This window comes from Pogona vitticeps, chromosome 4 (genome assembly GCF_051106095.1).
Source record: "Pogona vitticeps strain Pit_001003342236 chromosome 4, PviZW2.1, whole genome shotgun sequence".
In the NCBI taxonomy this organism is placed as follows: Eukaryota; Metazoa; Chordata; class Lepidosauria; order Squamata; family Agamidae; genus Pogona; species Pogona vitticeps.
Genome location: NC_135786.1, coordinates 109460025 through 109487887, shown reverse-complemented (window position 1 = coordinate 109487887; position 27863 = coordinate 109460025). Strand labels below are relative to the sequence as shown.

Below are 27863 nucleotides of genomic sequence, written 5' to 3'. Positions count from 1 at the left end.
ACTCGACATCTAGGGTGAGAGTGTCAGAGATCGTTGAGCCAAGGTACACAAAGTCATGAACAACCTCCAATTCTTGCATGGAGACAGTAATAGAGGGAGGTGAGTCCATGCCCTGGCCCATGACTTGTGTTTTATTCAGGCTGATTGTTAATCCAAAGTCTTGGCAGGCCTTGCGAAAGCAATTCATGAGTTGTTGGAGGTGTTCAGCAGAGTGGGCAACAACAGCTGCATCATCAGTGAGGAGGAAGTCCTCCATGCATTTCCGCTGGACTTTGGTCTTCACTCTTAATCTAGAGAGATTAAAGAGCTTTCCATCTGATCTAGTCGGGAGATAGACACCTTCTGTCACAGTTCCAAAGGTGTGCTTCAGCATGACAGCAAAAAAGATCCCAAACAGGGTTCATGTGAGGATGCAGCCCTGTTTCACTCTGCTTCGGATGTCAAAGGGATCTGATGCTGAGCCATCAAAAACTACAGTGCCCTTCATTTCCACAGGAAAGGACCTGATGATGTTAAGGAGTCAAGGTCGACATCCAATCTTGGGAAGTATTTTAAAAAGGCCGTCCCTGCTAACAAAATCAAAGGCCTTTGTGAGATCTATGAAGGCCACAAAGAGTGGCTGTTGTTATTCCCTACATTTCTCCTGCAACTGTCTGAGGGAGAATACCATGTCAGTGGTGGATCTATTAGCTCAAAATCCACACTGTGATTCCAGATAAACTCTGTCTGCAAGCACCTGGAGTCTCTTCAGCACAACTCAGGCAAACACTGAGAAGAGAGATGCCACAGTAGTTATTGCAGTCGTCCTTGTCACCTTTGTTCTTATACAATGCGGTGATGTTTGCATGCTTCATGCCCTGTGGTACTCCACCTTCCCTCCAGCAAAAACAAAAGATTTCATACAGCTCGGTGGTGATGATCTCTTTACAGCATTTAAACAGGGATGTTATCCTTCCCAGGTGCCTTGCCGGAGACAAGGGAATCCGAGGCCACTTTTATTTCTGCTAAAGTTAGTTCACACTCTTTCCAGACAGGCAGGCACTCAATGTTATTTAGTGCATCTTTGGTTACTACATTCTCTCTGGAATATAGCTCAGTGTAGTGCTGTACCCAATGTTCCATCTGTTGTGCTCGGTCCTGGATGATCATGCCTGTAGCAGACTTCAAGGGAGCAGATTTCTTCTGTATTAGACCTAAAGCCTGCTTGATACCATCATATATCCCCTTGATGTTACCTGTATCTGCTGCTATCTGTATCTGAGAGCAGAACTGAGGCCAATAATTGTTGGAACATGTCCTGGCAGCCTGTTGGACTTTGCTACGAGCAACTTGAAAAGCCTGCAAGTTGTACTCACTAGGAAAGGCTTTGTATGCTGCTAGAGCTCTCCTCTTATCCTCAATAGCTGGCATCAACTCCTCCGAATGGGCTTTGAACTAGTCTGCCATCCTTTTAGTCTTTTTGCCAAATGTGGACAGGGCAGTGTTATAAACATCTTGAAATGTTCCCATCGTTCAGGTGCATTTGCATCAGCAAGGCCTGAAAGAGTTTCCTCAAGTGCTTGGGCAAATTCCTCCACTTTTCTTTGATCGCGAGTCTTGCTGATGTTAATACATGGTTTTCCTTCCTTTTTCATGTGATACAATCTCTTTGCTAGCAGTTGTACTGTACTACACACCAGGGAGTGATCAGCACTCTGGTAACTGCCTGTGATTGTAATACTAGGAAGGCTAGAATGTCTAGTGGGGATCTACTCAAGCTGATGCCAATGCTTCGATCTTGGATGTCTCCAGGAAACTCTGTGTTGAAGCTTCATGTTAAAGAACGTATTGCTGACACAAAGACCATAATAACAGCAAAACCCCAGCAAGCATTGGCCATTTTCATTCATCTTCCCAATGCCAAAATGGCCTAGACAAGTGGGCCAAGAATTGTGATCAGCACCAACTCTAGCATTAAAGTCTCTGTGAATGAACAGTGGTTATCTCTCGGGGATTTTTTAATGGTAGCTGCCAGATTGTTGCAGAATTTGTCTTTGATTTCTGTTGTGGACGACAGTGTTGGTGCATATGCACGAATGAGGGTGACCAGTTCTGCTGATGAGTGGAGCTGTAGAGACAGGATTCTTTCACTCCCCGCAGTAGGTGGAACAATGGATCTCAGTAGAGTATTTCTAACCACAAAGACAACACCATGTTCCCTGATCTCATTCAATGGTTTTCCCTGCCAGAAGAATGAAACTTTTTTTCTTTGAAAGAACCCAAGTCTGGCAATCTCGTCTCTTGCATGACAACAATGTCCATCTGCATTCTACTCAGTTCCATGTTGATGACAGCTGTCTTGTGCATGTCGTCTGTTTCCTGCAGGTCATCAGAAAAGCCAGCAATCATTGTCCAAACATTCCAGGTGTCCAACTTTAGGGCAGAAGTTTTCTTACGATTGTAGCATGGTGCAGGGTTATCGATCTGCTTGTCAGCTTCCACCCTAAACCCCACACACCCTGTGAAGTTAACATACCATGGTGAAATAGCACCTTACTGGCTGGGGACAGCCAAGTTTAAGGTGGGTGGTAGCTACCTACTGAGGTGTAATGACCTCTTCCACTGTTAGAAGTAGCCCCTGGCGTCATGATCTATGCCAGTCAAGCAAAGACTTATAACTGGTAACTGCTACTTTCCCTGTTGTTTTAATGCCGTATGCAAAGCTGGAGTGTCCTCTCCAGAGCATGAAGCCTTGGTAAAATAATACAGAGGATAGGTTGTTACCCAAGCAGCAAATCTCCCCTCTCCACGTCACTGAAATAATCCAATGGAAAGGCAAGAGCCAATACAACTGGTTCTAGTGACATCGTAGGAGTTGCCAGAATGACACGAACTGCCTCCGGGACTCCGGCTCCAGATTTTGCCTCAAGGTTAACTCCTGAAGCCTTTTCCATGAGTGGATATAGCCACAAGGCAGTGGAGGTTTGAAATCAGAGTCTTCATTCTCCTAGATGGGTTGCCTTCCAAGACTGATGAGCCCAACCTACCTGGCCTGCTCCGTAATATTGCAGAGATTAGAGCACAGACCTCCAGCTGCCGGACTTTGTCTTCCAAGAGGACCACCAACTAACACGTAAAGCATTTCTACCCAGACACCTCATTGGCAAGGAAACAAACATGCCACATATGTTACAAGTGCAATAGATCCTGCACTCTCCATTTTGACTGCTTGGTCAGTGAATTAAAAAAGGGAGGAAGTCTGATCCTACCCCGAAAACTTTCCTGTCTCCCAAGTGTATGCAATGCTATTTGGCTTTCCTTTTTACCAGATTAGAGCAAAAAATAGGATCAGACAATTTTGTGTGTCAGCCCACATTTAAAGTCAAAACCCTGCCCCCTCAGGATAGAAGAAAATACCTCATCAAATAAAATGTCCTCCCAAACACAGCTCACCTACTGTCTCAGCTCCTCTTCAGAAAAGTGTCACCTAGTGACACTGAGCTGTGGGATACAACTGCTGGGATGGAAAGAGAGGAGGAGGAAGGGAGAGGCCACACATCAAAAGCTCATACTGTCTCCCTCCCATCTCTACTTTGTTTCAAAAAGAAAAAGATGAGAAGTAGTTATGGAAATCTCATGAAACTTAGACAAAACCTTTTGTCTTCTTTGGAAGCTCACAGAGAAAAGTCTCACAGTTATTGGCAGTTCCTCAGTGTTGAAATAGCCTGACTTGTTGAGAATTAGTGATATTCTGAATTTTATTCAAGTTTTAGCCAAAGGCCACTGAAACATTGAGTCAATACACAAAACCAGTGACAAGTCAACAAAACAGCATCTTCATAACCAAGTTCCAAAACAGCTAGAATTTTGAATATACAGTGTGTATATATATATAAGACTCTTATAAAATAGAGAAGAACTCTATTTTTATACTGTCATCCTTTAATGACCTGAGGGGCCTTTGTTAGCCTAAATGGCCTTAGTCACCATACACTACTCAATAGGGTCTTTATCCATTTGATTAATCGAAACTTAGCTTGAGGGCTAGCCGGCCAAATTTGGCCACATTATAAGATGTTGTGTTATTTCTATCTTCTAGCAAGGTCTGGAGACAGCCCTTCCTGTCACCATCCCTGTCCAAAAAAATTGGATTGATGTAGTTTTCCCGGATCTGTTCGTAAATTTTGCAGTCCAAGAGTACATGCTCCAAGGTCTCTATACTTCCTTCACTGCATATACACAGCCGATTAAAATATGGAATTTTCTTATATCTGCCCTCCAAGATGGCAGAAGGCAACATGTCCATATGGATTAGCATAAATGCCCTTCTACTTTCAGAATGTTCAAGTTCACTTATGTAAGGCATTGATGTGTTTCTATTGATACTGATGATATTCCTTATATGTGCTTTAACTCTATGCAGATCATGCTGCCTTTCTATGTCTAAGATCCTTTGTTTGATCAGACTTTTGGCTTGGTTGTAATTCATAGACATTAGATACTGATGTGAGAATCCGAAGTCCCCCAATTTGTTCTCCCAACGGGGAGACAGAGTTGTCCTTTAATATCAAATGTGTGAGCCCAGAGTTAGTGTGGTTCAATTTTAATCAATATGACAGGACAATTATCCAAAGTCTAGCCTCTATAGTTACTAGTCCTGTTTCCAGATGAACCATTGACTTTGATGCATTGGTTGGCAGCAATAGCATGGCTTTTAAAAATTTAGTTTGAAGTTTTTCCATTGTGGTTCTGTTTGCTACAATACTAAAAGGAGCACTGTAGGTCAATTGTGCCAAGGATTTTGCCATAAATAGTTTGATGGCTGCTGCACATTTCACCCTCCTTTGGTATTCCTTTAGCACTTTTTTGTGCATTAGATACAACATACTTTATATGTGAGTGTTTCTTCCCATTTGCCTGAACAATAACACCCAAATATTTGTATTGTTGTACCTGTTCAATGCTGACTTGATTTAAATACCTGGTATGCCTCTTTGGTCTATTAGCAAAGGATATGACCTTTGTTTTATCATAATTTAACTCCAATCGGTTTTGTTGGCAATATTTAGAAAGTGTCCACATCAGTCTTAATAGGAGCTGTTAAGATGGCCTTGTGAGTTGGTTTTAACTCATATTGTAGTATTTTTATGTAGCACTCTAATAAAAAATAAGAGGCATTTGTCAATAGTAGAACCTCTTAATTTAGCCCACAGAATATTCCTTGAGATTGAATCAAAGGTGGCTCTAAATAAAATCTGCATATAGAGACACAGGGTTTTTAGAAGAATATTTTGAAATTAAATGCTCCAGAACCAAACACTGATCCAGAGTTGAATGGCCCTCTCTAAACCCTGCCGGTTCTTGACAGCCAAACAGTTCTCTAGATCAATTTGATCTCATAATTTCCACTGCAGGTGTCTAGCATTCAGTTTACTTAATATATTAAGTAAGCTAATAGGTCTGTAGTTTGATGGAAGATCTTTGTTACCTTTCTTATACGTATATAGGAACAATTATTGCCAGCCCCCCATCGTTGGGAATTCTCTCAGTATTATCGATTGTTGTAAATAAAGATGTTGTAATTGGTACCCATTAGTCAAAATTTTTCTTAATTAATTCTGAAGTGATTGGATCTGATCCCGGCGCTTTACCAGGTTTCAAGGTTAGAGGTTTCTTTGGTTTAACCTTACTCACTTCTACTGAATTCACTGGTGGCCACTGAGGGAGATTGTCCAATTCATCAATTTCATACTCTGCAGATTGAGAACTACTATACAATCCTATAAAATGTTGTTCCCAAACTTCTGGTAGAATGCAATTGTTCATGGCCATGGGGGAGCTAATTGGATGGTCAGATACCAGGTGCCAAAAAAGGGAAGTGTTCTTAGTTTTAACTGCTGAGCTTAATTGACTCCACTTTCTACCTTTTTTTGGCATCAAAGAAGGAATTTATAATGAGCTTGTTTTAGTGCCCAATACTGGCTCCTTTCTGGGTTGTTTCTGTACCTACTACAGTGGTGCCTCGCATAAGAAGCGCACCGTTTAACGATGAATCCGCATAACGATGCGGATTTTGCGACAGCTAATGCGATCACATACCAATGTTTTATCGCATTGCGATGGGGGAACAGCTGTTTGGCGGTTCCTAAATGGCCGCCGGAACACCCAAAATGGCCGCCGGAACACCCAAAATGGCTGCCGGAACACCCAAAATGGCCGCCGGAACACCCAAAATGGCCGCTGGAACATGGAGAAACATCGCAGAACGGTGAGTTTTTGGCCCATTTGGAATGGGCTTTTCCGTTCTGTTTAGAGATGTTTCCCCATAGCGAAGGTTAATCCGTTCCGGATTAACCTCGCTATGCGGGGCACCACTGTATAGCTGTTTCTTAGATCGCTTTTTGCTACTCTGCACTCTCGGTCAAACCAGGGTGCAGAGAACTGTTTGTTTACTCTTGTGGTGTACTTGTTGGCCTCATCTATGGTTTTATAGATAACTAGGGTTAGTTCCTCATAACCCTCAATACAGCCCTCCAGGTTTTCAGCCATAGAGATTTCCTGTAGAATCTCATCTAGTTGATCCAAGGCCAGCAGATTAGCTATCCTATTTTCTATTCTAGGGTTTCATCTAGACACTTATCTTGAACTAAAACCTCTTTATAAAGGTCTTTGATGCGTGTGTTAAACCATAGTAAATTCAGCACCATAATCAAAGGTAGATGATCGCTATCCTGAAAGTCACCAACCTTAAAGGATTGAATGTATTGGACTACAGACTCAGAGCCTATAAGTAAAGGTAAAGGTTCCCCCTTGACATTTAGCCCACTCGTGTCCGACTCTAGGGCACGGTGCTCATCCCTGTTTCCAAGCCATAGAGCCAGCATTTGTCCAAAGACAGTTTCCGTGATCACGTGGCCAGCGTGACTAGACATGGAACACCGTTACCTTCCCACCAAGGCAGTACCTATTTATCTTACTTGTATTTGCATGCTTTCAAACTGCTAGGTTGGCAGGAGCTAGGACAAGTGACTGGAGCTCACTCCGTCACATGGATTTGATCTTATGACTGCTGGTCTTCTGGCCTTGCAGCACAGAGGTTTCTGCGGTTTAACCTGCAGTGCCATCACATCTGTTATAGAGACTATAAAGTAGTCTAAAATGCTCACCCTTTCTCCAGACCAATACGTTAATTCTGCAAGTTCCACATACAGGTTGCCTGATAGGGTGGGAGTGAGTCTTATCTGCCTCAGTCTCTCCTTCATTGAATCAGCAAAGGAGAGCTGCAAACTGAAGTGCAAGGTGGTTTTGTTTTTGCCTCAGGGTGTTGATTCCTGTGGGGAGACCTCAGGAGGGGCGGGGGATGCAGTGGCACAACCCCACAGTTTGGAGAAAGATTGGTGGGAGGGGGTTGAGCTTTAAGCTCTTTCCACGAGATATGTATTTAAAAAGAGAGAGAGAGAGAGAGGAAAAGAAAAGAAAAGTGAAAAGAGACACATGAGGAAATAGGTGTGCTGTCTCCTTTTGGGCCTTTCGCCCAGCTTTGTGGTCCCTGTTTTCCCTGGCATAGTTGGAGGGGTGGCTGGGAGTGGGTCGGTTGGGGCCAGGGGCCCTGGCACACTCAGGTTGAGAAATGAATAAACAAATAAACAAATAGATAAATAAATTGAATTGAATAAATAGAATAAATGAAAAGGAAATAGATAATAGATATAATAATAAAATTAATGGGAGTAGGCAATAGTTCAGTGGCTTAGATCTCTGGCTGTGGGGCCAGAGGTTGGGGTTGTGGCCCATCGGTTCCCTTTCAGCTCTGCAGTTCAAGGGTTATTATCATAATAGTTATCCTATTAAATATACATTAGGGAGGAAGCAATTCCTTGGTGTGGCTGCATTAGGAGAACATAAAATAAAAAATAATAATGAAATAAAACAATAATCGATTAATCAGTGGCGGTAGCTGAGGCATTATGGGTCCCAAGAAGGAAAAAGGGAGCAAAAGGAACAAAGGCAGTCTGAGTGTAAGTGTTGATCAACTTTCACCATTGGGGTTTTCTTTGAATTGCAGGGGAACAACACCCAGATCCTTCACAGGTAGAATGTCAGCCCTGCCTTTTTGTGCCAAAGCACAGGGGTAGCCAGATTTTAATGAAAGACTTCCGCATATGGAGGATAACAGAAGGGTGGTTTATAGAGCGAGGTAAGGAAGCAGATAAGAGGAGCCCAGTCTCATAGTCCATGCTGCAACCATCTGGTCAGTCATTGCAGGGATATACAGTATATATGAAATCAGTTTGTTTAAAGTGGTGACACTTGTTGCATTCCTTGGGGCCTTTAGAGTAGGTATGACAGAATAACATCTTGGTTTGATGTCTTGAAGACAGTGTTCCAGATGTCAGACATGGTGGTCTATGAAGACCTAGCTGCCATTCGTTTTGAAAATCTAAAATATCATAATGATGGGTGCCTGTTAACTACATTCCAGTTTGCCAGCTCAGCAAAACACTGGGAAAGGGCAGCAGCCTTGGGTTATGTTGCGGCAGGGATCAAGTGGGTGAGATCAAATAGTCTTCCCCCAGATATTGCACTTATGTGCACCTATTAAGGCTGCTCTTGGTTTCTGGCATTGGTTTGCTTGTTCTTTCAGGTCTGCCATTCCTGTTGTCCTGGATTTGAATAGCTGATCAGTTTTGTTTTGGGGCAGTCATGTTTGCTACCCAATCCAGTTGGAGGTGGAACCTGGGCCTTGGAACATGGCCAGGTTGGAGTGGAAAGGTTGAAAGAACTTTATGTGGGGCAGGTTTTTAGACTTTGTTGCCTGTGGTGGCACTGATTGGCCCTTTGACATAATGGTTCTCCTGGGTGGAAATGACATAGCTTGAAGACAGGCAAGTCCATTATTTTAAAGGTGATTTTTTAAAAATTTGCAGGCCTTGGCATCCAGGTTCCCTACAGTGCGAATGGTGTGATAGGGGCTTAGATATTTTATGGCATGGCCTTCTGGGGGGTGGTGGCTAAAGACCAAAATCTTCAGTCGAAGGGCATGTGGCATTCTAAGTAACCCCTATGCCATGGTGGGTAGTCCAGAAGGCATGAGTTTTAGGTGAGTTCCAATGTCAACCCAAATTGGGGCATAAGCCAACCCACCTCACAGCATTGAAGATCCAAGAGGTTTTAGGAGTGGGAGGAGGCGGGGGGTCCCCTGGGGTGTGGATCACTTAAGAATCAGGAGGGTCATATGGCCTGTGCCTTGGAGGTTACCCTGATATTATAAAAGAAGCTCAGAAAGCAAGGGTCTGGGTCTGAAGCAAGGCTGGTCCCAGATCCCAATCATGATTCCACACTACTGTAGCCCCCCCCCCTCTTGAAAGGGGTTGTTGTGCTCAGTGGATTAATAAAGTTTGGCACTATTTCAACCCACCTCCATGTTTCCCCTCGTTATTCCGAGCTGGTTGGACAAAGGCCTTACTATTATAAATTAACACTCTTTTCAGCTTCTGGCAATATGCAAATATACTTGCAAGTTACATGTACAGGTTACAAGTTCAATACCAATTTACTTCTTAAAGCCAGGGGAGAAAACCATCTAAAATGTGTCAAATGGAAGACAATGCTGCTAACTGAAAACAATTATTTTTATTAATACCAAATTCTACCTACGCTCACTGGAGATTGCCCTGGATTTGTAGATCTAAAGACCTTGGACTTTCCTGGTCCATAGCAAAACACCTGCCTTAATTAGCCTGTGACCTTCATGTTATTATCTTGTGTTGATCTTCTGCCGGTTATCTGAGGACTGGCAGAGTGATAATGCCGTATGCTTCCCCAAGATGTCGGAGAAGGGGGAGAAGACACTTTAACCTTTAAAAAGGTAGTTTTCATTATTTTTAATTAAGCTCATCAAACTTAAATACCATATCAGTCAGATAAGGAACAGCTGTTTGTGAAGCTATCATGGTGGTCCTTATCTTCTTAACAACAGATTTGCCCTCCTTGGTTGATTATTGATTAAACAAAGTCACATATGATTTGTGAGCCTCCTAGAAAGTTCATCACTTCTTCTAGGGAACTTGGCATTTAGTATAACATTTCTTCCGATGGATGTGCTCGCATGGAAATGCTCTTTCCTTAAAATGCACTGTGAAATGTTATACTTTTAAGATACAGCAGCCAAAGAATATGCCCTCTGCTCTGATATGTGTGCTGTGTGCTGTGAATTTTGAAGCCACACAGCCCCTATAATCATTGGAATTTATGGAGGAGTTGATACTCCAAATCTTGAAAGATTTAATCACCTTCCCCTAGAGGCTTAGTGCTAATGCAAGAGTAAGGTGATACCTTTCTTGGTGTTGACCTACTCTTTACTTAAGCTGTAAATAAATTTACTAATATAAATTTCAGAAATTGACTTACTATGCCAACCAACAGGATTTTGCAAAAACAAATTGGATTACGCGAGGACACTTTCCACAAAATGCAGAAGCCTCAATGGAAGAAAAAGTGCAACGTGTCTTGCTCTCACACAAAAGGTGAGAAATCTCACAAGGATTAAAGAACTCAACACAAATGGTGTTGACTTCACAAGCCATGTGTCATGGCAAGAATGAGAAATTTAGCTACATTTCCTCATATCGGTAATTCCACATTATGGTGCAGAAAGGAATCCAGATGTCATTGTGTGACCATGGTAAGGCTTCTTTTTGCTCCTTTTTTTGGTCTTCAAATGTTCATGCTACAATGTCACCTTCATGCTACATTGTCACCTAGGGGATGGGAGAGACATTCAATTGTGGCAAGCTGTGTATATGTGGTACCATTATATCTATTTTTTAAAAATATTTTACAAATGTCTGCAATAATGGTGAATTCTGGTTCTAAAAATCTCTCCTCAATATCTCAAAAGATATACACATGCTTTAAACTGGAGACAAGACTGATTGAATCTTTTGTGGGGTGTATGCATGTGAATTCAATTTTTATTTTTTTTAAATGGATAAACTCCATCTGTAATGATTTTTCTTTTTTATTGTTGATGAATCAACGGGAATAAGGAAAAAAACTTCATAGCAAATTCTCAGTGATCTCCAGCCCTACAGCCAAGGCAACTAAAAAGACAGACAGACAGACTGGCCCAATGTTGAGGATTCAATTTAGTAATCCACTGCAGAGGTGGCTGAATAGTCATCAAATAACATGGTCTTAATGTTATATCTCAATCAGAGAAGTTGTTTAGAGCAGTGGTCCCCAACCTTGGGCCTCCAGATGTTCTTACACTATAACTCCCAGAAGCCTTCACCACCAGCTGTGCTGGCCAGGATTTCTGGGACTTGAAGTCCGAGAACATCTGGAGGCCCAAGGTTGGGGACCACTGGTTTAGAGGGTTTTCTTCCAGATATTTGTGTAGCTACAAAAATTATTAATGGGTCTGACATCACATAAAGGGGCACCCAGTGCTATAATCAGCTATATATTTAAAGTGCAGCTTTTATTGCAAAAAAAAAAAAAAAAAGATATTATCCTTGACTTTCCTTTGAAAAGATTGCTAGACTTCTAAAAGGATATTCTCTGTTCATTCACCTAATACATATGAATTGACTAATACATATGAGTAAGGCTTAACTGGTCCTCCAAAGCAATGTTAATAAGATTTTGCTTTTACTTAGTACATTTTATTGATGGGAATATGTAATCTTTCAAAAGGCAGCACACTCAGGAACCCTTTAAATTTCTTCTTAGTGGAAAGTGACAAGAAGCTCTTGAAAGGATTAATTAAATATATCTGAGTTTCATTGTGATTTTTTAAAAAAGCTGCTGTTAAAAATAGGAATTGGATTGGGCAAGTCAACATTTGCCGCTTTGAGAAAGAGGATTCCATTAAAGAATATGTTGTTCTGACAGGTGAATATATGGAGACAACACTTTTGAAACCTGCTGCATCATATAAATGTTACATTTGTGGAAGGGGGGGGGTCTACTCCTGCAGCTGACAAAGCTGTTTTTAATTATTCTTGAGTACTTTTGATGATAAACTGGAGTGTCTTGGGGAAAAACCAACTCTGAACACAATCTTTTTACATTTCTGACCAAAGACAAAATGATTTCATTATTTACATTACTGCAGTTTGTAGATAATATAGCTATTAAACCTTGGCTAGGAATGTAACAGCCCAGAGAAATCTTGCCCACCAACACTTTACAGATGTTACTTACACTCATATAACCAGATTGACAAATCTGCCTTCAAATGTTGCTGTTGAAAACATGGGACATGACACAGAAAAATACATGAAGCTGTTTTACCCTACCTTATACAGTGGTGCCCCAAATAGTGACGATAATCCGTTCCGAAAAAATCATCGCTAAGTGGATTCGTCGCTATGCGGGGCAAAAAAGCTCATAGGAACACATTAAAACATGTTTGATGTGTTCCTATGGGCAAAAAACTCACCATTATGTGGAAATCCTCTATACGACCGCCATTTTCGCTGCCCGATATGCAAGGAAAGGGCGTGAAAACACAGCAGGCGGCCATTTTCTTCAGCCGGTGGCCATTTTGGAACCGCCAATCAGCTGTTGGAAAAACATTGTTATGCGATAATCGGTAAGCAAAGCAGCTTACCGATCATTGCAAAGTGATGTTTTCCCATTTAAAACATCGTTATGCAATCGCTTTTGCGATCGCAAAAACTAAATCGCTATGCGGATTCGTCGTTAAACGAATCGCTCATTAAGCGAGGCACCACTGTATCATATCATTGATTCAGTCAGCTGTATATGGCATCCTGTGGTTCTCCAGGATCTCTGATCAGACTTATAATCCTTGACATAGAAATTTTTGGGACTGAAGCTGCAAGCTTACATATGGGCTTACCAATCAAGCTATGGATCTGACCACTAAGGTCAGTTTATTCACATATGAGCATCACTTAGTGTTGGAGAAAATAGCAGTCTTGTCTGCAGCCTAATACTAGGTTTCAATGCTAGGAGGGAGTTTTCACAAACAAAGGTGACTATCTTCTGCTACTAACCCATTAGCAAAGTTTTTCCCCCACCTCTGCCTTCCCTATCCTCTTCCTCCTCCCTCCCTCCCTCCCTCCCTCTTTGGCTATGCTTCCATTGTTCCCTCTCCCTCTTCTCTAACTTCTGCTGAAAGCAGACATATATATCTGTGAAGATTCTCAGTCATCCAGGTGAAGTTATATGGAAGCTGTGTCATAGCAACTAGACTTTCTTATTAGGTTGAAACATTTCACTACTCATCCAGACTGAAGAAGCTACTTGGATGAGTAGCAAAACATTTCAACCTAATAAGAAAGACGTCCAGTTGCCCTGACTCAACTTCCAGATAATAGCAGACATATAATTGTCTGCTCCTGATTATCAACCATGTGACTGCATTGTGGACTTAGTCTCCCACATGGCTGAGAATACAATTTCTTTTGCTTCCTTTTTATACTTTTAACTGTAACTGTAAGTAAATATACTTTTTCTACTTTAAATAGTTTTTAAGTGATTCTTTTTTACTGTACAAAGTATTAGTTACTGTGAAAGGGGCTGACACTGGGAACTTGGGCTACCTCTCTTACACATACATGTTTTTTTTTCCTGCTGCCATTGCTGGTATTGCTTTGTTTTTACTCTATACTCTGCTAACAGGTGGTGGTAGAAGGGAGGAAATTATTAAATTTCCACAATGCTTAGGCCTGGTATGCATTGGAGATACTCAGTTCTTCAAACAAACAAACAAACAAACCCCTCTGGTTTATGAATGTGGGATAAAAGGATGCCAAGGTTTACATAGCAAAGGGCAGCCTGAATGTTGACAATACTGACAGTCAAGATGGCTCACAGGATGCCCCAACTTTCCCCTCAAGAGGACCCAAGGCAGCTTACAATATTAAAACAAAATTAAAAACTTAAAAAAAATTAAAAAGCATTAAACAGATATAAAACATAAAACTACAACATCCAGAATATACTGTATTACTCTCTGAAGACACTATTTCCGTGCATCTAACTATATGAGAGGTAGTCCATAATAATTTATGCCACAAGACATGGGTTAGCCTTAACAGTGTGATGGGCTTAATTGTATGTGTGAGATTTTTTTTTGTTTTGAACCAACAACAACAAATCAGTTCAGATCTACTGAGAACTTTTTTTAAAAAAATCCCATTGGCAAGGTAGATGTGATAAGAACACCTACATGATCAAGAAAGGTTAGGAAGGCAATGATGTGGACTGGAGGCAGGTAATTGCCATCTATTATTGAACAGCCACAGGTTAAAACTTACAATTCCAGTTGTTCAAGACTCACCTGTTCTGCTGAAGGTTCCTGCTGGGCAGAGTGAATGTCATTGAATGACAATGAATCCTTGCATAAAGGTTATGTCTTGAGGCACAAATCTCAAGTCCATTAGCTTGCCAATCAGAAATCCAATTTATCCAACTAGTTTTGATGTCCTGCTTTACACACTTTGGTGATGAATGGGAGTCCAGCATTGCTTTTTAAAGAACATTTAAAGGCATACAAAAGATTTCCCTGGGAATCTTTACTGTTGATTCTCACCTACAAGATTTAGTGGCAAGATGGCCACCTCCTCTTTACCATGCCCATGTTGGGCAGTTGGGATTTCCAAGGAGTGGAGAAGCATTGGTTGTGAGTAATCAAACAGACAAGAGCTGATGGGCGCACGTTACTCTTGTTTTGATGAGTCATCACACTTCCTGTGCTACACAATCTTTCCCTGCTGGTGTCACAATAGAAAGACCAATTCCAACTCTAATCTAATCTCCACAAGTCAACCTCAAAAGTGTTGAACAAGAATTGATTTTATAAGAAGTTTAAAGAAGTGGTGATCCTTCTCAAACACTGATATTTCGATAAGCCAAACACACGCACACACCTGCTTATGCCTAAGGGAGCTATGCAGTTTTCTGGAGCAGCAGCTGAAGATACAGCGATCACATTCTAATAATAGCCTGCAGCTAAGAAATTGTCCTTATTTCCTGTCTTTTTTTGTCTTTTTCCTTCAGACTCCATTTCTTCTCCCCTCCAGCATCTCTTTCACAATTCATTGCTTATTCTCCATTCTTTTTTCAGCTACTTTTCATCTTCTGCCCTTGCCTTCCTCTGGCTGTTTCTTCCTACCTCTTGGGGAGGGGGTTTCTTGCAATCCACAATTTGCCCTAAGCAGCTACTGTTGTCTTTGAGAACATTTAAGCTCAGCCTGACAACATTCTCTTCCCTCACAATGTATGTACAATAAATATTCTGGTAGATTTGCTTTCTGAGCATTTGTAATGTTCATAAAAACTCAGCGCCATTATGCCAGATCCAACAATGATGGCATTTAATGTGATAGTGTCATATTGTCGTGAAAGCTGGTCCATTAGGGTAGTAGTGGTGGGGTACTGTCTTCCCTGTCTGGAAATTATCACTCAGACTTCTTTGGAGCTTGTTAAGGTAGATCTGCTATAACTGTATGTCCAGAAAATCTGGATGATCAGCTTAACAAGCTGCAAACAAGGCTTATTGCCAATTTCCATTTCTGTCTCTACCAACTCCTGTGTCGTCAACTAAAACAAATTTATCTGGGGAAACCTGCCTGGCTAGGTCAAACTTCACAGCAGATCTATTCACATTTTCCCTACTGTGTAGTTGCACTCTCAGTCATCCCCATACACTGTTGACTTGATGTGGGGGGAAGAGAATGCGCAGCACCTGTGGTGTTGTGTGTACAAAATGGTGCAAACCTCCAAACCGAGGTTCTTGCCCATCTCTAATGGCAGACAATGAATTACAGCAGGATCAGGGGAACATGTCATACAATGGCAGAATGTGTTTTAGTTATCTGTCTGTTGCAATGGAGAGGTGATTGGGAGACATTGGGCTGAAAATGTCTGGCTTCAGCTTCAGATAATCAAAAATTGCTGCATGGTTAAATCCATGTCATATCTGAGAGAGGATATATACAATGTCAACTTAAACCATGGACAAATTGTGAATTGTAACTGAAGGGTTTACTTGCTGAGAATTTAATCTTCTCTTGTACTCTTTCATTTTCTTTTCAGGATGACAATATAACAGTGTCTATGTTGTACCTAAATATTATATCTGTATAGAAATGAAATGGATTTTCCTTCTTTGGCTGGACATGTACACAGAATGAAAAGAAAGGACTAGTATATCATTAAGGATAATAAAAATAACACTCTAAAGCCATACAAATAATAGGAATGAGGAAATGTGATTGGCATTCAGAGGCACTGGAAAATATACATTTGGTTCTCCTCTCTTGTCTGATCAGCTAGGAATAAGTAGATTTAAAAGAGAATGGTGAACAGTCATTTGCACATACAATGAATCTGTCTCAACACTCAGTAACTTGCTGGGGTGGCCGTTTTTGTCCCATTCACATATACTATCAATAGCTATACACAGCATGACAATGGAAGAATGGAAATCAGTGAGGCTGCCTTTGTCTTTGCAATGAGTAGCATTTGCAGAATCAATGTGACAAATGGCATGCTTAATTTGATTCTGTAAAAAGGGCAGTGCTTCTATTTTAAATGTCATTATTGCTGCACAACAATGCAGCTATAGATATTGTGCAACACAGCAAATCAGCATTTGATAAGGTAATTCTAAAAATGGGTGTGCCCCAAACAAAAAATTTGAAGGTTCAAACTGAACCTCAGATCAGCATCAAATCTGGCAAATAAGCAGCAGACAATCTGACCTTACCCTGTACCAAATATGGGAATATTTGGGGAAAATTGCTTCAGAGTTATGATTTATAAAAAGTAAAACTGTTTTACCTCCCCCTCATGCAGACAGAAGCAGCCTTTTCTGTTTGCAGATTTGAAACTGATAAAATACATTGAAAACATCTAACTTGCTAATGTTGAAAGACAATGGTTAGTTCCAGCTGCTTTTTCTTTCTTTCTTTTTTCCTAATTTGGAAGGAATAAAGGCATGAGGGCTGTTTTTCCAACACTTGTTGCTTTGTGTTAAAGTGAGAAGTTCCTTTGTGTTAGGGTGAGAAGTAGTTAACTGATGAAAAAAAGGATCAGGTTCTGGGATTTACCCTGCTTGGCGTCTTTGTGAATGGTAGTAAGCACAAGGGGCTATTCTGTAGACCATCTTGACTGCTGCCATTGGTGTTGTCAACATTCTGTTTGACCTTTGCTATGTAAAGCTTGGCATCCTTGGTTTTGCTGGTAATGTGGGCACAATATTAAGTACCATTATCAGACAATTTCTTAAGTTTTTGGATTATGGGTACAGAAGCATAATATACCACATTCATATACTTGCGGGTTTTATTGTTTGTTGGTTTTTTCACAAATTTAATTGTTTAAAGCATCAACACAATCCAAAGCTTTGCAAACACTTCTGCTGACATATATAGCATCTATACCAGGGATGGGGAACATTTGGTTCACCAAATATTGTTAAACTACAACCTGTATCAGTCCCTGTTAGAGGTACAAATGGTGAAAAATGAGAGAAGATACCTACATCATCTCATGTTGAGGGCCACCTGTTCCTAGCTCCTGTTCTACAAAGAACAGAGCAATAAACTGAAATGAAACTCCCTACAAAGCTCTAGCTCTCAGAACTGGGATGAGCTTCAGGCAGGAAAGGATGAATGAATGGTCCAGGAGTCCCATTATCACCTATAGACAGGAACTTTTAATATGTTTGCATGTTTTTTCACCCATTTTATTTGTAGCCAACCTATTTGTTTCCTTTTCCTTTTCTTTTGATGCCATGTGTTTCATTTCTTTGTGACAATGCAATGCAATGTCTATTATCAGTTTCAAGAATTCTATCTCTGAGAAAGAAACAGGAGAAAGGAGATGGAAAAAAAATATCCCACTGTTCCTATATTTTGTGTCTATATTTTCATTTGTTTCTCACAGAAACAAATTAGAAATCAATGGTGTTTGAGTTGTTTTTATTTGGTTTTAGAAATGAATGCACAGCCTGATGGTCAGCCATGGGGGAAAACCATCAGATGCAATTATGAGACTGCTGGGCATAACTGGCAGTGAGAGCACCATGTAGACAGTGGATGTTGATAAATTCCAATAACATCATCATTCTTAGTCACAACAATGTTTCAAAATCACATAGATCCGAATCTGAAATAATGCTGATTACTTTCATTCATGGCGTACCAGTTAAAGTTACAAATTTATAAGAGAACAGCTCTTGGGTGCGTAATATTCTGTGATACTTCTTAAAATCATCACCTTTGAAAAAAATGATTGCAGTGTGAACATTTTCTGAATTAAATTACCATCCATTGCTACAGCAGAATGGTTTCAAACAGTATTATCAGAGGTTACTCTATGAGAATGTCAGCATCACCAGAAGAAGTAAATAGTAAACCACTTTTGAGTAGCTGATGTCTAAAAAATCCTGACAAGGGTCTCCCTAATAATGATAGAGAAGCTTACCTGAAAGGCAGAGCTTGAAAAAAAATTACTTTCTGGACTACATGATCCCTTAGACAGAATGACCCAAAATGCCCTCTCTCTGAGACAAAGTGCATAATTAGGATTCAGAGTCAGCCAAGTTATTTGGGCATTGAAAAGAGAACACACCCACCAAGCATTTCTTTCCTTTCTGAGTAATAAAAACATAACAGGAGGGGGCAGAATGTGGTCATGTTTAATGTTTTCCAAAATCTGTTGCATGAAGCAGATGAATCACTCTGCAGAGCCATCTATCTCTTCCTCTTCCCTGCCTCCATATTGCTGTGTGGCCAGATATTCTAAAAGACATTTCCCTTCTGGAAGCCATGCAACCTTCTTTCTCTGAAAAGAAGGTAATGCTAATTAAAGGGGTTATTAGGTTGGGTGAATAGCTCAGTGAGTTAGGAGAAGCCAGAGGTCAGACGTTCCATTGCCCCTTATCAGTCCTGGGGGAAGAGCCAGCCTGTGTATCCTTGAGCAACCTGCACAGTCCCAGAACACCTCCAAAAGAAAGCATGGTAAACCACTTCTGAATGCTGTATACATAGGAAGCCCTGTGAGAGTTCATCGTGAATTAGAATGGACTTGATTGCATACAGTTGGGGTAAAAATGAAAATCCTGGAAGTAATGAGCACAGAGGTACCCCCCACCCCAACCCCCTACAGCCGAACCTCAAACTGTAAGTCACCTATCCCTGCTACCTTCCTTGGTTGAGGCACTTGTAAATCCGTTCTTTTAGATGAAGGTGGCTTCATTGTTTACGGCTGTAGAACAACCCGGGGCAGTCAATCCAGCATGTGAATGACTACTTCCACTGGAGGTGACTGCAAGCAGGAGGAGGGAACACTCCAATTAAGGTGAGAAGAAAGGTGTGAGAGAGGGACAGGTGACTTCATCAACTTGTTTAAATGTTTATAGAAAATTGAGAGAGCGAGGAAGGGTGTGTGTATGTGTGTATGAGAGAGAGAGAGAGAGAGAGAGAGAGAGAGAGAGAGAGAGAGACTCAAAACTGAAAAAAGGAACTGATGCAAGGAGGAGGGAATGCTTCAATTAAGGCTGGAAGGAAGGTGCAAGAGAGGAACAGGTTGCTTCATCAAGCTTGTTTAAATGTAATGAGAGGAAATTGACATACTGAACTGAAGCAACTGATTGTTGAAAATTGAGGGAGGAAGGGTTTGTGTGTGTGTGTGTGTGTGTGTGTGTGTGTGTGTGTGTGTGTGTGTGAGAGAGAGAGAGAGAGAGAGAGAGAGACTTGACTCTTTCATAAAACCATGAAAACAGGAACCTTCCAAAGTTAATCCCCACTGCATTTAGCTCTGCAGTTTCTGCTCAGAACAGCAGAAGTCTGAAGAGTGTAGCAATCACGTTTCTTTTCCTACTGCATTGCACTTTTTCCTGCATTGCTGCCTTTTCCAGTGAACTTGTCTTCTTACGATGCCACTGTAGTACAGTACCCTTTGTTTGGTTATTTTAGCTTCTAGTGAAAGTCCACACTTAATTTGCTTTACTTATCTTTCTGACAAGTCATGATATCTTTAAAACTCATTTCCAACACTAAATTTCAAATAAGTTGAATGTGTGTATACAATTTACGTAGTGTATAAAATGTGCATTAAAAGTCTGCACTCCTATATAGATGCTTTTCTGAGGGTGATTTAATTTGCAGGAAACAAGTCCAGGATTTCAGTGTACTTAATCAGCTTTATAAATGTTGTTATTGTTTAGTCGTTTAGTCATGTCCGACTCTTCGAGACCCATGGACCAGAACATGCCAGGCCCTCCTGTCTTCCACTGCCTCCCGGAGTTGGGTCAAATTCATGTTGGTAGCTTCGATGATATTGTCCAACTATCTCATCCTCTTTCATCCCCTTCTGCCTTCACACTTTCCCAACAGCAGGGTCTTTTCCAGGGAGTCTTCTCATGAGATGGCCAAAGTATTGGAGCCTCAGTTTCAGGATCTGTCCTTCCAGTGAGCACTCAGGGTTGATTTCCTTCAGAATGGATAGGGGATCCAGGGGACTCTCAAGTGTCTCCTCCAGCACCCCAATTCAAAAGCATAAATTTTTCAGCGGTCAGCCTTCTTTATGGTCCAGCTCTCACTTCTATACATCACTACTGGAAAAACCATAGCTTTGACTATGCAGACCTTTGTCAGCAAGGTGAGGTCTCTGCTTGATGTTGCCTAGGTTTGACATCACTTTCCTCCCAAGAAGCAGGTGTCTCTGAATTTCATGGCTGCTGTCCCCACCTGCAGGGATCATGGAGCCTGGGAAAGTAAAATCTTTCACTACCTCCATATCTTCCCCTTCTATTTGCCAGGAGGTGATGGGGCCAACGGCTTCAGACCATTTTTTGCACTCTCACCCTCATTAAGAGATGTTTAAATTCCTCCTCACTTTCTGCCATCAGAGTGGTATCATCTGCATATCTGAAGTTGTTGATATTACTTCCGGCAATCTTAATTCCGGCTCGGGATTCCTCCAATCAGGCCTTTTGCATGATGTATTCTGCATATTAGTTAAATAAGCTGGGGGACAATATAAAGCCTTGTCGTGCTTTTGAACCAATCAGTTCTTCCATATCCAGTTCTAACTGTCGCTTCTTTTCCCATGTATAGGTTTCTCAGGAGATAGATAAGGTGGTCAGGGAGTCCCATTTCTTTAAGGACATGCCATAGTTTGCTGTGGTCCACACAGTCAAAGGCTTTTGCACAGTCAATGAAACAAAAGTATATGTTTTTCTGGAACTCTTTGGCTTTCTCCATAAGCCAGCGCATGTTAGCAATTTGGCCTCTAGTTCTTCTGCCCCATCGAAATCCAGCTTGTACTTCTGGGAATTCTCGATCGACATACTGCTGAAGCCTACCTTGTAGGATTTTGAGCATAAGCTTGCTAGCATGTGAAATGGGTGCAATTGTACGGCAGTTGGAGCATTCTTAGGCGCTGCACTTCTTTGAGATTGGGATGTAGACTGATCTTTCCCAATCCTCTGGCCACTGCTGAGTTTTCCATTGATGAAAAAAAATAGCACACTGGTCTTTTGATGTTGGGCTGAGGCACCAGGGTGGACGACATGACCTTTAGCCTGGTTTGTTCCTTTTTGCACACCACACACAGAATGATTAAAGTGGTAGGAAAAGCCTCCTCACCAACTCTGTCTTGGCTGTCTCTAGCAAGCACGTCATTGCTAGCACCACTCTGGCAGCCATTGGTGATGATTTAAATCCTCTGCGAGCTAGCAAAAGTTTAATGCAATTTGCTAGGCACATTAGACATCTTACTATTTTATTTATTTATTTATTTATTTATTTATTTATTTATTTATTTATTTATTTATTTATTTATTTATTTATTAAATTTGTACTCCACCCATTTAGACCCAAGTCTACTCTGGGCGGCTAACAATAAAAAACAGCATAAAAGCAATATAATAAAATAGAGAACAACAATAGTAATATCGTTCAAGTTGGGAAAAGATAAAAATATTCAAGTGATGACAGGAGGGAAAGCCTCCCTAAAAAGCCAGGTCTTAAGTCGGCTCTTAAAAACACCCAGCGAGGGAGCCAGACAGATCTCTGAAGGGAGACTGTTCCAAAGGTGACTACTCCCTATACCACCCCATGGCTGGTGTGCAATGTGTTCCAGAAAAATAGTGCACATCTTTATTAAATTTGGTGCATCCTGCTAGTTTGGCACACAGCCTGTGTAGATTCAATAAGATTTTGAATTCAAACAATGTATGATTTCCTTCCTTTCAAATCAAGGGGGTGATATTAGTGTATATAAATTTTTTGGGGTGTAAAAGTGTACTCAGGGATACTGCATGCATTTACATTCCCAAATGACTCCCTATAAATACAAACACAAACCAAACAGAGAAGAAAAACTCAAACCAACCAAAAAAAAAAAATCACCATGACCCAATGAGTAAGACTGGAGCCATGAACTACAGCAAGATTTAGACCCTCTCAGTCATTATTCTGGATTCCCCTTGTGGTGCAGTGGATAGAGTGATGGACTCAGACTCTGAAAAATAAGGTTTGAATCCTCACTTAGCCATGGAAACCCACTGAGGGAGTGGAGCTGGTAAAACCACTCCATAATTATCTCACTTACTTTGAAAGTCCTATTAGGGTTGCTGTAAGTCAATTCTGATTTGACGGCATGCAACACACAAACAGTCATTAATCTGGTGAAAACCATCCCCCAGAAGAACTATTAGTCACGACAAAGAAGTTTTTTGTTGGTATAATGGAAACATACCTGCCCAAGATAAAAGCATCACTGGCTAAGCGAGGGGGCAAGATTTGAATTATGGAATGAAAGCCAGGTGAGGTACGGTCAAACTTGTCTCCACGCTGTGCTCAGACTGATGCCCATAGAAACCTCCTCTCCCAAGCAAAAAGTGGTATTGGAAGAGATGTTCCATGAACCACAGCATGGAGGAAAATTTTTATCTCGCCTTGCACACCACAATCCAAATTACATTTTCCTCTCCAGGGCTGATGGTGCTCAGGCTAAATAATATTAAGGGTGTTTTTTCTGTAGGAGCACCCTGGCTGTAAAACACCATTTGGGAGATATGTTTGGCTCTTTTCCTATTGAGTTTTAACAGACAGGGGAAACTATGTTATCATGCTTCTGCCTTTTAATTTGTTTTCTTTTTCAGAAGTATTTTTTTAAAAAAATATTATTTCCTTTTAAAAATACTATTGGATGATATACAATTGCACTTTGAGGTGGACTGATAGATAGATAGATAGATAGATAGATAGATAGATAGATAGATAGAGAGAGAGAGAGAGAGAGAGAGAGAGAGAGAGAGAGAGAGAGAGAGATAGTCCAGACTTGGACTCTACATTATTCTGTAGCACCTCAAATGAATATTGTTTGTTCTGATCTAGATGGTGGGATTCCTTAAATAATAATATAAACCCAGTGGAATATGAATGAGTTTAAAATTGATTTTAGTTTTGGTATGACTTTTATAGTAATTGGCTTGCTTGCAGTAATCTGCAAGTCTTCCTTCCTCTATCTCCCTTTCAAAAAAAATGGAGATATGGGGCAAAATATGCAGTCTCTACTCTACCCATTTGTTTTGTCAGCAACTGATGTGTATTTCAGTGTCTTTGGTAAAGAAATTTAATCATAGATACAATTGACTTAGCTTCTCTCTGGAAAATGAACAATTTGGTTCATTTTAAAGCTATGCAGACCTTAGTACTAAGAAGGAAGCGCCCAAAAACCTATGCTTTGCAAAACGAATCTGTTTGTTTTCCTTTCTCTTGCATTTCATAAAGAAATCTCAACTTTTTAGTGTACAATGTATAAATGCTTCCCTGATAATGATGCTCAGGCAGCATGATTGTGTGACCTCTATGGTGCATAGTGCCAGTATGACATATATAACACAGCCTGTGCCGGACAAGGATTCCAAGAAGCATCTGGTTAGTTCTATACAGTTAAAAGATATTGAGATTTCTTGAAAAATAATCCATCCAATAACATGGAGGGGGGCAGTTTGAAATGTATAGGGATAAAAATGCAGATAGGATTCAAATGCAATGCAACTAAGAGAGATTTTCACATCCCTAGAAATGTGGCACTTGAGACTACAGTTCAAGAAAAAAATGTGAGGGGGCGTGATTAAGGATACCATCAGATCCTTGGGTGTTTTCAGGTGAATCAAAGTGCCTACTTGGGCCTCTCTTGAAAATTCTTCTGTTTTTAATCAGAACCCAGAATGGAACATTATTCCATGCAAAAGAGGATTTTACTTTGAGAATTCCCTTTGCTTGAGGTGGCTAACACACATCTGAAGATTTATACGACGTGCAGTGTCATCAGCCTTTCCAAATAATATGACTTTATTTATCTGAAATATCTGTAGGCCTCTATAACGGGATAACGAAGACATTCAGCATAAGGATGAATGGGGGTGGGTGGGGGGGATAGAAGGGAGCTGGCTATGAAATCATTTTCCCCACTCTGCCAAGATTCACAGGTGCCTCTTGTAGAGAGATTCTTTATGATACTTCACTCCTTCCCTTCAGGACAGTAATCACCATTCACCAGAGCTTTAAAAGAAGAAGAAATACCCTTTGCTTTCTGTGGGCAGATAATCTGTTTTTATGTTTGAAGTTAATTCTGCTGCGAGGAGCAGCAGCAAGGATGCATCCTTTTCCTCTTTTCTAGGATGCTGAATTTTCAGTGACTTTTTAAAAAACTCCGTATTGAATTTTTTTTTTGCTTTCTAATATTTCATACTCCCAGAGAAACAACAAACGAACTCTAGTTCCCCATGCCAGTCAGAAGCAACAATAAAAACAAAAAGCTTTTTGCAATTTATTTGTCTATTTCTTTATTCTCTATTCTCTATGGGCTAAATGCAGTGCTGGTTGGAATCAGAATGTTGGAATGATGTATTAAAATTAACTTGTCAGTATTAAATTCACTATTTTCTCTGGCTAATGCTTTAAAATTAACTAAGGCCCTGGTCACATGAGGGAAATGTTTTCTAGTTCTTCCAGTACTTTCCATACCTGGTTATATCCTGGGACAAATGTCTCAACATCATTTAGTAGTACCAATGTACAGTCGTGCCCCGCTTTGCGATTACCCCGTTTAACGACGAATCCGCTTGACGATGATGTTTTTGCGATCGCTTTTGCGATCGCAAAATGATGGTTTGAATGGGGTTTTTCTGCTTTGCGATGATCGGTTCCCTGCTTCAGGAACCAATTTTCGCTTTACTACGATCAAAAACAGCTGATCGTCGGGTTTCAAAATGGCCACCAGGTGTACAAAATGGCTCCCTGCTGTGTTTAGGAGCCATTTTTTGCTTTACAGGCATCCGAAAATGGCCGCCCCTATAGAGGATCTTCACTGGACAGTGAGTTTTCAGCCCACTGGAATGCATTGAACGGTTTTCAAGCATTTCAATGGGCTTTTTTATTTCGCTTTACGACATTTTCGCTCTACAGCGATTTCGCTGGAACGAATTAATGTCATTAAGTGAGGCACCACTGTATTTCCTCCTGTTTGAATCATTATGGTTGGCTACACCATGGTACCAGTTTATTTTCTCTCTTGCTTGAAGGGGCAATTTAGCCTCTTGATGTATACAGCTTTCCTCCTTCCCTGTGCACCCGCAATGATTGTTTCGAGCCACTTTCATTCCAGTTGCAACAGAACCCCATGCAAAGGGGCGGTCGTGCACACGGGAGTGGCTGGGTGGAAATTATAGAGAACATTGATCAGGAAGTGGGTTCTGTTGCACTGGCTGCTCCTGCAGAAATGCATTGCACACAATAGACTTGGGATATCCATGCAGCAGTACTGTCGATCACCCCACCCCAACATTGGCATACTAACATTTCAATGTATCATCATCATCATCATCATCATCATCATCATCATCATCATCATCATCAATAATGTAATGGTGGAGGGCACCCGATGACATACTTTTACCAACATATTGATGTATTGGGCATGAATTTTTTAAAAAAATAATGTGTGTGCTGTAGTAATGGTAAAAACTTTCCTGGCTTCGATTCTGAAAATGAAGCATGGCAAGGCTTCACAGGCAATCCCAGTAAAGAATGCAACAAAGGTTGGCATGAATTGGAAGAAGCCATCAACCACTGTGAGTTTTTGCACCCGAAAGCAGCTGTAATTTTGTGTGGCAACTTTAATGCCAGAGTTGGCCCCGGATCAACTGAGACAGCAGTTGATTCAGACCTAGAGTTTAATGAACCCTTCCTATCTGACCGACACTCTTTGGACAAAGTCCTCAACAAACAAGGTAGGAAGCTAGCCGAGACAATGTCTGGCCTAGAACTAATTTGCCTACATGGCAGCTCTCAGGATGACTCAAAAGGACATTTCACCTTCCTTAATAGTCGGGCAGGGAGTGTCGTTGATTATATATTTTGCTCCCCTAGTCTGGTGTCCCAGGAGACAAAATACAATATATTAGACCGACCCGATAGTGACCACCTACCCATCTGTCTCTCCATCCCCCTGACAACTCCACAGTTGCCCCCACCACCGGCTGATTGGGCAGAGAGAACTATGATTGTAGGGAAACGCTTAAAATGGTCCCCCCTTGTTGACCAAACAATTCGGGAACAGCTAAACAACCCACATCTGCTGAGTGCACATAGGGATATTGTAATCGGACATAGGGATCCAATAGAAGGCACCAACTATATCAATTTTAACTTAAGACCTCTATTAACTAAAAAGCCACAGGAGTCTTCCCTAGCCCCACGTAGACGGGGATGGTACGACCAAGAATGTAGACTAACCAAAAAGCATCTAGCCCATTTAACAAGGAAGACGAGGAAGATGCACTCAAAATCGAATCTGGAGGCGCTGGCTCGTTACCGCTCAAAATATAAGGAACTTTTAAAACAAAAGAAATGGGCATTCATGTCAGCCCAGTGGGAGGAACTAGGGCAGGCTGTGCTGGAAAAGAAAGAGCGAAAATTCTGGAGTATGGTCTCAGCTATGGATATAGGTCCCAATCCTGCACCAAATGCCTGCATCACAGCAAATGCCTGGTGCCACTACTTTCAAACTATTTTTAATAGTGATGCAAACACTGGGCCACAAAAAGTGAGAACCCTCCAGACTCTACTAAACTCTACACCCGAATGGCCCCCAGTTTCAGAACGGGAAGTGTACAAACTTATCAATGCCCTAGAAACAGATAAAGCACCCGGCGAGGACATGATCCCATCAGAGGTGTATAAGAATAACCTGGAATGATGGGCCCCAGTCCTAGCACAGCTCTTCTCCCACATTAATGCTACAGGAATTTTTCCTGATGGGTGGAGGCAGAGCATAATCTTCCCAATCTACAAAAAAGGAGACAAATCTATCCCCCAGAATTACCGCCCAATCAGCTTACTGGATATTAGCTCCAAGCTTTATACCCGCCTTCTTTCCCAGAAGCTGACTAAATGGATGGAGGAAAATAACATCCTTCATCAGGAACAAGCAGGTTTTAGGAAGGGGCATAGCACAGTAGATCAAATCTACGTGCTACATCATCTTGTGTGCAAATACACCTCCAGGCCATTCAAATGGCTGTTCACGGCTTTTATTGACTTCTCCTCTGCATTCGACACAATCACCAGAAACCGCCTGTGGGATAAGCTCACAGAGACCAACATTGATAAGAGACTCCTAGCTCTAATACAAGAACTATACTCCAACACAACATTGAGGGTAAAGATTAGCACAGATGGAAGGCTGACAGAGGAAAACAAGGATGCTTACTCGCACCCCTACTTTTCAACTTTTATATTAATAATATTGTAACAGCCTTAAACCATCCAGACCATTTCCCCCCCTCAATTGGGAACTATAAGATTGCATGTCTCATATATGCT

General features: G+C 41.1%; 1 protein-coding gene across 6 annotated transcripts in view; it reads right to left on the bottom strand.

Moving 5' to 3' along the window:
* BRINP3 (BMP/retinoic acid inducible neural specific 3) overlaps nucleotides 1-27863 on the bottom strand; it is a 369852-nt gene that overhangs the window by 5541 nt on the left and 336448 nt on the right. The window lies entirely within an intron of this gene.